Source organism: Pteropus alecto, unplaced genomic scaffold (assembly GCF_000325575.1).
Source record: "Pteropus alecto unplaced genomic scaffold, ASM32557v1 scaffold219, whole genome shotgun sequence".
Lineage (NCBI taxonomy): Eukaryota > Metazoa > Chordata > Mammalia > Chiroptera > Pteropodidae > Pteropus > Pteropus alecto.
The window spans coordinates 709,198-720,922 of NW_006443128.1; the positions used below are offsets into that span (position 1 = coordinate 709,198).

Genomic DNA, 11,725 nt, shown 5'->3' on the forward strand with positions numbered 1-11,725 from the left:
GGATCCGGAGCGGCGCACTCAGACAGGTGGGGCAGGTCGGCCCTGGCCGTGAGTGCTGCAGGCCTCTGCTCCCTTTAGGGTTTTGGCTGCGTGATACTAGAACAGCCAAGGAGAATCACCAGCCTTAGCTTGGCTGCACCTGTTGCAGCCGCCTGGTGAGCTGCAGGGGGGCTGAGTCTGTTGGGGGTTTGCCAGTGCAAACATGGAAAGGAGAGTTGCGTCGTGGTCTCCCTTTTCGTTTATTTGATTTAGCGTTGGGTGGTGGGGGTGCATGGGAGTGTGTAGGTGGGTAGTGCACTGAAAATGAGGCCTGTAATTGAGGGCTGGGCCCTGTTTTCTGGAGCGTGTACCACACGAAGTGGCTGTGCTTTTGTTTTGAAAACCTCCCTTTACATGGAGCATATCCTAGGCTCTGGGTGGTCAGGCTGAACCTGGGGCCTGTGGCCAAGCAGCCTGCCCTCCTGTTCTGAGCCTATTCAAATTCACTAGGTGCCACTGAGTGGAAGTTTCCAGGGGGGGAAGTGACATCCGTGGCTTGTCACCTCGTATCTGCCCCAGGCCTTGGAGCCTGCCTGCTGGCTGTCTGGGTGCCGTTATTTGGGAATGTTTACTGTGTCCCAGAAATAGGCCAACTCAGGCAGCAGCGGGGCCAGGATTCTGGTAGAGATAATGCCCCAATTGTCACTTGAACGGTTGGTGCTTGTGCACATCGTCTGCAAGAGTGAAGAAGAATAAAGCAGGCCTCCTCTGGGTACCCCAGGCACCATGTGCTACCAGGGAGAAAAACTTCAGGAATGAGGGGACACACCAGGCGTTTCTGCAGGCAAGGACTGTCTTCCTGGGAGGCCAAACCCTCAGACTGATAAAAGTTGTCTCTAGTATACCTGGCAGGTAAGTCAAGTCAAGAAATAAAAACTAATGGCCGACACTAAGAGGCAGCTCTGCTGGGTCACTCCTTTCCAGGGTTCCTCCATTGCAGGGTGTCATAGGACCTTGAGCTGGCATGGGAGGGAGACTGGCTTCTGTGATGGCCTTTAACATCTATATGCCCTCTGAAAGGGCGCCTTGAGTTCCCTTCCCACCCTCCTGACCAGCACACATGCCTCTTGGAAAATAGAACCTTACAGAATCCTCTTCCCTGGTGATTGGGGTGCTCTGGTAGGCTTGCTTGGAGTCTTGGAAGATGGTGCACCCTCCCAGGCTGAGGTGTGGGGTTGAAGGCCATGCCATAGTTGCCCAGTGTGTCTAGGGGAGGAGAGGTGACCTTAGTGACCTCATCCACATGTGACCCTCACCGTGTGGGTAATATGAGGCTGATTTGATCTCAAGTGCCTTCTCCACAGCAGGCAGAGAAGTCTAGGCCAATGCTTGAAGTGCACAGTAATGGCCGGCTCTGAGCGAGGGGGAGCGTCATCCATCAGTGCCAGCACACAGCAAAATCAATAATGCAATTCAAAGATCAGTGGTTGTCTCTGTGTTTCCGGAAGAAGTCCGCCTCATACACCCAGCGTGGACAGGCCCAGGCTTCCCACTCCTCCCTATGTGTCCCATTTTTGGTGGTGGGGGAGAGATGGGTGGGGCTGGGAGGGTGGCCGAAGAGCCTCTTCCTGATCTGGTGTCATGTGTGGTGAACCTGAGGCCAGAGCTCGTGGGTTAGCAGCTAGGACCCATATCTCTTGGGTGTCTCCAGTGGCCCTGGGTTAGGTCCCTGCAGATATACAAGTGAATTAGCTTCCTGGTTACTCCCTTATTTATAGCTACTTTTCGCTTTATGCTGAGAATTTGCTTGGTTAAAAGACTCCTGGGAAGGTGAGGTGGTGAGCAGTGCCTCTCCCATCCCCAGATTCTTCCAGGACAACTGTGACCTGTGAACCGTCCAGGTATGCAGGGTGTCAGTGGGGTGAGGCTGGCTGTGTAAAAATGAACAAATGAATTTGTCATTGGCTGATTGTCAAGAGTGCTCCCTGGGAGAAAGCCTTAGGTCCTTGTGATTCTCTGCTGGGGACAGCTATTTCTCTCCTGACCTTTCACCATTCTAGAAGGGAGAATAGGAGATAAGAAGAAAAGTGGCTGCAAAAGTGACAGAGGCCTGGTGGGAGGTCCTCTCTCCCCCTGTCTCAGGTTGCCCTGGGCTTGGCAGGTGCAACTCACCATCTGGGGACATCTCTGGGTGAGTCTCAGGGTGTTGCCGAGAGTGGGCAGGTTGGGCTGGCTCCTCTGCACTGTAGATGGCATGGCTTACAGCCATTTCCATCCTCCCTGCTGTTAGACCTTGCCTCGAGCTGTGGTGGTGATTTTGGCACGCCGATTAAGGTTCTCCTTGGGACTAACAAACGGGCTGGTTCCAGTTCCCTGGAGTGGCTCACTTTCCAGCTTGCCTGACCCTCCTGCATGCATACTTGCGTTTGTTCCCTGCTGCTGCTCCTGGGCACTCCAGCATCCTGGATGCCATCCACCTACTGCCGCCTTCCTACATGCTTGTGCGAGCCTCCATCCGAGGGATAGGCTCTGTTATTCTAGCCTAAAAATCTCAGATGCTGTCTGTGAAAGCAGAGACTGCACCCTCTCCTGGATTATTTCTTAGCAGTACCCCAGGATTGCAGGCTTTGAATGAACTGCAGTCAGACCCACAAGTGACCCAAGAATCACTTCTTTCAAACATTACACTATTTATGAGAGCTGAGCACAGGCAGCCTGTGCTGTCCTGGGTCTGGGCTATGGGGTGGGAGGCCCTCAGCTCCGACCCACCACAGTCCTAGTTCAAGTGGAGAAGCAAGTTCCCCTCCATGGGACTTGGCCCAGAAATGAAAGCAAAGATGGTTCAGTTGGGTTTCCATTGCTGGTTGGAAAGCCTACCACTGCGGGCTGCTGCACTCATTTTCAGAGGTGGTTTTGTCTGTTTTCTCCTTTCATGTAGTTGAGGTGCATTGAGTAACCTTGATCTGCACTAACAGAAAAAGCATAAAAATGGTAAGTCTGCGAAGTGAAAGATAGAAGTTGTCTGTAATTCTAGTTTTTTTTTTTCTACTTTACTGCCCTATTGCAAGAAATTTGAGTTGCTTTAACACCAGAATATAATGTTTTGATCTAGCATTTGGGTGGTGTTTGGCTCTGCCGGGTGTGTATTTTTATTTTGTTTGGAAGGATGCTGCATTTCTAGGGGGCTGCCCAAAATAAGGGCCTGAAGCTGGACCCCTTTGTTGACCAGTGTTTTTGTTGTTGGCCAGTGTTTTCTATGGTCTAAGGAGGGCACAGCCCAGCTAGCCTTGAGCCTGGGGTGCAGCTACAGCCCTGAGCTGCCTGCCATCAGAATGGGCATAAGCACATGTCGCCTTTTCCCATTCACATCTGGTTTGTTCTGTTTCCCAGTCCTTCAAGGAGCTTTGGGGTCTTACTCAAGAAGAGCTGTGCCACCCAGGCGATTAGGGTACTTGGCATGTCTGTGATCTTTGTCAGTGATGTCCCATTGCTCATCTTTCTAGAGGTGAAGGAGTTGGACCTTTGACTCCAAAATTTGTTGACTTCGTGGAGTCTTACTGCTTCCCTCATGTTTACTGAGTGCCAATTACAGCAAGAAACCAAGAGATAGAAGGCCTGCCCGATTGGAGCTCACAGTCACATAGAAGGAGATGGAAGGCTATAGAGAGGAAATGAATCAGATTGTGTCACCTATGGCATCGTAGTCCGTAGAAAATGTGAGGTCCAGGTACTCAGGAAGCCAACAGTTGGGGGTATATGGGATTTGAAATCAGGTGGCCAGTGGGCCTCCTCAAGCCAGTGGTATGGAATAGATGCAGAGTGACCCAGAGGGACATCCAGGCACAAGTGAGCAAGGCCTTAGGGCACAGTGTTCACTGGGAGGGGCAGGAGCCGCCCTGTGCAGGTAGGGGTCTAGCCAGATTCTGGGTTGTGTTGTGAAAATAGAGGAGTAGAGGAGCCCAGGTAACCCTGAGATTCTTGGCTCGCACAGTCAGAGGGATGGGATTGGCATTGTCCTGAGATGGGGAATTTGGGAGAACAGCAGGCTCTCCAGACAGCTCCATCGCTGTCCAGGTGGAGGTGGTGAGGAGCCCACTACACAAAAGAGACTGGAGTTGGAGGGATTGACTTGAACTGGGTGATGCCAGCACATAGGTCATGTTTTTAAAGCATGGGACACAAGGGAGGTGGGTAGATGGAGAAAAGAGGTCCGAGGCTAACAGACCAGGCAGGAGTGGCCCGCAAAGCAGGGGAAAGCCATGGGCGTCTGGGGGCTATGGCAGGAGATACATGGAGAGGAAGGACTGACTGGCCAGGGGTCAAGTGAGGTGAGGACTGAGAATTGACCTTACAACATGGAGGTTACTGGTGACCTGACGAGGGGTCTGGGGGAGTGGCAGATCAAGAGATTACAAAAGAGGGGCAGAAGCTGATAGGCAAGCGGGGTTGAGAGAAGGCTTCTGGTTTAGGTCTCTTCCTGAAGGGAAGAATGGAGCAGAGGAAAAGGAGGCTGAGAGGGAGGCTCCTGACTGAGTTCTGCAGTCTCAGGAGCTAGATCGGGCAGATGGGAGGAATTTCTTCATCAGGCCAGCTGTCCCCTGTAAGTTGTCATTGGCCTGTAATGTGCAGGGCACCTCTGCTTGGCCCTGGGGTCTGAAAGCAGGGGAGGAGGCCAGGGCAGCAAAGAATGGTCATAGAAGCTTGGGACAGCTGAGCCCTGAGTATGGCAGTGGGCACTCAGCGGATAGTCCGTACTCAAGGCCTGGAGAGCTAGTTCCCTGGGCAGGGGTGGATGCCCTCCCAGAGGAGAGCACAGCTGTGGGGGGCAGGAGAAGGGAGAAGGGGTCCAGGTCTGCTCGGGGTTGAGAAAGTGAAGCCTTGACCTCGTGCTTGTCCAGTCGCCAGCTGGCCATGAGCGTTCCCTCCTGACATTGGTCTGGTGTTTCCTACAGTCAGGTTCCAGACACTAGTGAGGGCCAAGGTTTTATCTATAACGCCAACTTAATTCCACATCCCCTGAACACTAGGAGAATAAGAGAGCACTTCCGGAGCTGTGGTCCCCATGCCAGTGGCATCTAGTCTCCGAACTTACTGGAAGTATGGGTTCTCGTCTCCACCCTAGGCCTCCTAAATCAGAAGCTCTGTGTTTTCATAGGCCATCCAGGGGATTTGAATGTACCAGGGTGTTTAAGAGCTGCTAGGGCTAAGCACAGGTTGTCCTTCTGTGTACATCTTTCGGGAGGGACAAGAAGGTAGAGGTGGGGCATGGTCCTCACTCTATTAGACTTGCGTGCTTGCCTGTAGAAACAGTGTTTCCTCAACCAATTTTATTGAGGTATAATTTACATACAATAAAAAGTACTCATTTTAAGTGCACTGTTTAGTAGAGTTTTGACAAACGTATATAGTTATGCACCTACCATCATAATCATGGTGCAGGCCAGGGGTTGATAAACTCTGGCCTGCAGGTCAGCTGTGCTATTCACCCATTCATTTATCATCAGTCGCAGCTTTGATGCTGTTGCATCAGAGTTGAGCACTGGAGGCAGAGACTGGCCTGTGAGCCCTTCCAGAATTCCCTGTTGCCCCTTAGCATTTAGCCTGCCACCCAGGCAATCACTGATCTGCTGAGGTTAGATTATTATAGATGAAATTTGTTTCTTTAGGAGTTGCGAAATGGTAGCATGTGTTATAGACCCGTTGTGTCTATAGTTTCTTTTATTCAGCATGATGTTTCTAAGATTCTGATGCATTGCTGAGTATATCAGTACTTCATGTCTTTTACTGCTGAGTCCTGTTACGTTGTATGGGTATTATGGTTTATTGATTCACCTGTTGGTGGATGTTTTGATTGCTTCCTGTTCAGGATTGTTGTGAATATAAGTGCTGTGAGCTACAACTCAATACAAAAGGACAAACAGCCAGTTAAAACATGAGCAAACAACCACCCTGAACAAACCCGATCCCATCTGATCTCGTAAGCTAAGCAGGGTCAGGCCTGGTTGGTACTTGGATAGGAGACCACCTAGGAAGACCAGGTGCTGTAGGCTGACAAGGTCCTTTCAATCTATGAGATCAACCAAGGGTTGCCTCACCTAAAAAACAAAACAACAAAACAAACAAACAAAAAAACCACGAGCAAACATATCTCCAAAGAAGGTATACAAATGACAAACAAGCGCATGAAAAGATGTTCAACATCATTAGTCACTAGGGGTGTGCAAATCAAAACCACAGTGAGAGACCACTTCCCACTTGGCTTTTTCAAAAAAATGGAAAATAACACGTGTTGTTGAGCACATGGAGAAATTGGAACCCTCCTACATTGCTGGTGGAAATGTAAAATCATGCAGCTTTGGAAAATAGTTTAAAGACTCCTCAAAAAATTAAACACGGAATCACCATATACCCCAGCAATTCTACTTCTGGGCGTATACGCAAAAGTATTGAAAACGGATATGCAAACAAACACTGTACACGTACACAGCTGTTCATAGCAACAGCCAGAAGACTGAGATGACCCAATTGTCCATCACTGGATGAATGGATAACCAAATGTGGTCCATCCAACAATGAAATATTACTCAGCCATAAAAGAATGGAGCACTGACACGTGCTACAATGTAGATGACCCTTGAAAACGTGCTCAGTGAAAATAGACATAAAAGGGAACATATTTTATGATTTAATTTACTGAAATGTCCAGAATAGGCAAATTCATAGATAGCAGATCAGTGGTTGCCAGGGTTTGGGGGAGGGGAGAGTGAGGAGTGACTGTTTAATGGGGTTTCCTTTTGAGATGATTAAAAGGTTCTGGAAATAGTAGTAATGGTTGTGTAACATAGTGAATGTACTCAATGTCACTGGATTGTAGACTCTAAATGGTTAAAATGGTAAATTTTATGTGTATTCTATCACAATAAAAAATGATATAAAAATGATTTGTGCATTTGTGTGAACATCTTAGTATGGACATGACAGGTGGAATTGTAGGGTTATGTGGGAGGTGTATGTCTAACTTATAAGAAACTGCAGACTTTTTCCAAAGTGGCTGTGTCATTTTCCATCCCCACCGCTGATGTGTGAATGCAGCTGTTCCAAGTCCTTGCCCAAACTCACCGTTCTAGTGGGTACGTTGTAGTGCTATATTGTTGAGGTTTAGTTGAATATCTTTTCCTGTGTTTGTTTGTTAGCTATTTGTATATGTTCTTTTAAGTATCTGCTCAAATTTTTGTTGACGTTTGAATTGGGCTGTCTTATATTTGAGTTATAAGAGTTGTTTACATATTCTGGATTCAGTCCTTTGTCAGGTTATTTTTATGGCAAATATTTTCTCTTAGTCTCTGGCATGCCTTTTTTATTTTATTAATGACATCTTTCAAAGGACAGATGTTTTTCTTATTAAATGCAGTTTATCAGTTGTTTTTAGTAGTTTGTGCTTTTCTTGTTCCAATTAAGAAATCCCTGCCTAACCTATTTTCATAAAGATTTTCTCCTATGTTTTCTTCTGAGGAAGTTTGGTTTTAGCTTTTCTGATGAAATCTATTATCCATTTCAAGTGTAACTTTTAACTGGTAAGGGCTAAGGATTGAGGTTCATGTTTTATAAAGGATAACCAGGTGTTCCAACACCATTTATTAAAGAAGGTATCCTTTCCCATTGAATTCTCTTGGCATCATGTTTGAAAAGTAACTGAGCATGTCTGTGTGGCTTTGTTTTTGGACTTGTTTCTGGTTTGTTATGGCTTATTCCCCACCAGCCCCCAAACCAAGCCATCTTCATGATTGTTGCTTTCTAATAAATTCTTGAAGTCGGGAGTGTGAGCCTTCCAGCTCTGCTTTGTTTTCAATTGTTTTGTCTATTCTAGGCACTTTGCATTTATATGTACATTTAAAATCAGCTTGTCAAGTTCTGCAAAAAAGCCTGCTTGGGTTTTGACTGTCATTGCCTTAATTCCTTAGATCAATTTGGAGAGAACTGACATCTTAACAGTACTGAGTCTCTCAGCCAGTGAGCATGGACTATCTTATCTCTTCGTCTGTGTTCATCTTGCTTCATTTCTCTTAGCAGTGATTTGTAGTGGACAGCGTATAGGCTTTACACATTTTATCAGATTTATTCCTAAGTATTTCATATTTCTGAATGTTATAAATGGATTTAAAATATTTTCGTTTTCCTATTGTTTATTGCTAGTGTATAGAAATATAATTGTTTTTTAATATTTTTGTTTATGTGACTTTTCTAAATTCACTTATTTATTTGAGTAGCTTTTTTGGTAGTCCGTTAAGATTTTGCACATAGATAATCCTGACAATTATAAATAGGGACCGTTTTACTTCCCTCTTTCTGATTCTGATGCTTTTTATTTTTTTCTTCATTTATTCCATTGTGCAGGACTTTCAGTACACTGTTTAACCGAAGTGGTGAAAGTCGACATTCTTACTTTTTTCTGATCTTAAGAAGAAAAAAACTTAATTTTTTAAAATAAATATGTTAGCTGAAGATTATGTAGATGTCTTTTATGAAGTTGAGGAAGTTTTCTAGTTTCCTGAAAGTTTTTATTAATGGATATTGAATCTTGTCATATGCTTTCCTTGTATCTATTGAGATAATATGGCTTTTTTTTTTTTTTTTTGTAAATATGATGAATTACATTGATTAATTTTTGAATGTTAAACAATCTTGCATTCCTGGAACAAACCATAGTTGGTCATGATATATTATCTTTTTTATGTTTTACTGGATTCAGTTTGCAACGATTTTGTTAAGAATATTTGTAACTATATTCATGAGGGAGTGTACTCTTATAATATCTGTCTCATTTCAATATCAGGGCAATGTTACCCACAGTTATTTGGGAAACGTTCTCTCTTCATTTATTATTATTATTTTTTAAAAAAAGTTTGTGTAGGGATACTATTGTTTCTTCCTTAAATGTTTGATAGAATTTACTAGTGAAGTCATCTGAGGTTTTTTTGGGGGAGGCTTTTAGTGGTGAATTCAGTTTCTTGATATAGGGCTGTTAAAATTTTCCGTTTCATCTTGAGTCCCTCTTCCTAATTTGTGTGTTTCAAAGAATCTTTATTTCATCTAAGATGTCAAACTTGTTTGCACAGATTTTTTTGTACTATTTATTATCTTTTTAATGTCCATAGGATCTATGTGATGTTCTCTCTTTCATTTCTGAGCCTGGGACCCTTTTTTTAAAAAAGCAAAGTAAAACCCCATTGTCCCCCCACACTCTCCCAGTTACATCAGAAACCCCTGGGACTAGAGGGAGGCCACGCATCAGTGATTTTGACAAGCAGCTCAGGGAATTCTAACGTGCAGCCAGAGTTGAGAAACTTCGAGGTGGAGGCGGGAGGGAGAATACTTCCTGGTGGTCCAAGCAGGCCCCCCCAGAAGGGGAGAAGGCAGATCTGAGGGAGTGGAAGAGGACGTAGGGTCATATCTGAGCACAGGTTCTGTCTGTATGGAGATCACCAGTCTGTGGTGGCCCAGGTGGGGGTGGCTGTCCTGGCAGGAGCATTTATTGGAAAGGATATTTCCTAGTGTTGATAAATAGGAAACCCAGACTCAAGCTAAAAGCCACCGAAAGATTCACAAATGGAGCCCAACCGTGTGGTGCCCAAAACACCACAGCCACCAGCCCCTGGGCCCTCTGGCACTGTCCCCCCAGGGGTACCACTTCCCTCCTAATCACTACAGAGGCGTGTCCTGGCTGGGTTTGGTCTGTGTGCCGTGTATTCCACAGCACACACCTGTGATGTCACTCCTGTGTGTAGCATTGGGCCAGGCTGCTTGCCTGGGCTCCCTCCTTGGCCCTGCTCTCCGCTGTGGCATCATGGGTATGCATCACAGTTTCTGTGTCCACTGTGCTATTGGCTTTGTTTCCAGCTTGGGCTATCGTGAATGTGGCTTGTGAACATTCTTGTCCCTTTATTCTCCTTTTAGGACACAGGTCCTCGATTATTATAGCTCACTTCCTAGGCTAGGTAGCTCACCTCCACCTATAGCTAGGCTCTTGGAATTCAGGTCTCAGACCTCTTTGCCGGCACGCTGTCTCCAGTCTGCCCTCTGTCAGGAGTTTCCCGCTAGGCTTGCTTCTCCTCCACCATCACTGCTGGCCCTTCAGGGGTCTTTCCAGTTACACCTCACTCCTTGCTACCCTCTGCATCTCCCCACCTGCAGGACCCGGTAAGGCCAGGTGGAAACCTCCCTGGTCATTAAAATGCAGGTGGGCCTTCTCTGCTCTGCTGTTCTAGCTCTTGCTATGTTGACCCCTGTCACTTAGATATGCTGTAGTTTACGCCATGCAATGTGCCTGGCATGTCCCCAGCACAGTTTCCCAGGCAGGGGTCGAGATTCAGCAGTTGTAGGCAGGAGAGTGGACCAGATGAAGGCTTCCAGCTGGATCACGGAGATAGGTGCTGATGGAGGGTGCCTGACACCAGAGAGGGAACCTCGAGGGTAGGCGCCAACCAACAAGGATGAGCTTAGGGACCCAAAGTCAGGAACACTGAATTGGAACTCAGGAGCAAGTGGGAAACAGGAAACTGACTGGGGAGAAGGGCTGTGGCAATTTAAAAAACCTGGTTGCAAATTCATCAGCATTGCTGTCACTGGGGTGCCATGTCTCCCCCCGTTTCCCATGTGATTGGACTCGATCCCTGAAATGCCAAGTAAGGGGTTGATGGCCCTATATCTGCTGTGCTGTGAGGAAGCCTGAGTCTCTGGAGGGCCATATAGGTATCTCGTGGGTGGTCCTGGGCTCCACGCTCTGGTCCCTGTGTGAGGGGAGCAGCCTTCACATGATCGCCACCCTTGCCATTGGGTCCCCCAGCCAGGGTCTCAGACTTTGGAACAGAGATGAGTGTCCCTTCCGTGGCCCCTGGGACACCTAGCTCCCAAGACCATGGACCTGGTGAAGTGTTTAGGCCGCTGAGTTCAGGGTACTTTGTTACATAGCAGGAGTGGCTGGAACAGAAGCAATGGCTCCTGGGGAGTGGGCAGGGCCTCGGGGTGGGCAGGAGTGGCCTGGGACATGGGTGCTGTGTGGGAAGGTGGAAGGTGACCCCTAATGGTGCAGTAAGGATGATTGCTTAAGTTCTATCCTGCACATTTTCATGTTCTGTGTAGCACGGAGGCCTTCCTGCCTTCTTAGCATACTGACCATGAAGGACATGTGCTCCCACCTCATAGAATCACGATGCTCACACGTGTCCTGGGGCTGCTGTAAGAAGACATCACGAGCTGGGGGCTTAGAGCAACAGAGTTTACGCTGTCCTAGTTCTGGACAGGAGTCCAGAGGTCAGAAGTCCAAATTCCAGGTGTGGGCAGAGCTGCACTCTTGAAGGCCTTGGGGAAGATCCTTCCTGCCTCTTCTAGCATCTGGTGGCTCCAGGCCTTTCTTGGCTGCTGGCCACATCACTTCAGTCTCTGCTCTGTCACCACATGGCCTTTTTCCTTGAGTCTGTGTCTCTTATAGGATACTTGTCATTGAATTTAGAGCCCACTCGGATGAACTTGAATGATTTCATCGTAATTTAACGATCTTAAATTAATTACATCTGCACAGGCCCTTTTCCCAAATCTGGTCTTATCCACAGGCCCAGGGGAGAGGTACTTTGCAACCTACTGTAGCACACAAGAAGGCAGGAGAAATATTGTGTGGGGTGGGAAGCCAGCCCACTAGGGCTGGCAGGCATTCACCTTCTGCAGGATATATTTCGGTGAGGCTTTATCA

General features: G+C 47.1%; 1 protein-coding gene and 1 pseudogene across 1 annotated transcript in view; both read left to right on the plus strand.

Annotated features, from left to right (window-relative positions):
- Positions 1–745: 745 nt before the first annotated feature.
- SEMA4D (semaphorin 4D) overlaps positions 746–11,725 on the plus strand; it is a 90,323-nt gene continuing 79,343 nt past the window's right edge. The window contains exon 1 of the mRNA XM_025040785.1: positions 746–891. The gene's annotated coding sequence lies outside the window, so the exon portion shown is untranslated. The remainder of the gene's footprint in view (positions 892–11,725) is intronic.
- On the plus strand, positions 5,916–6,029 carry LOC112472131 (annotated as a pseudogene).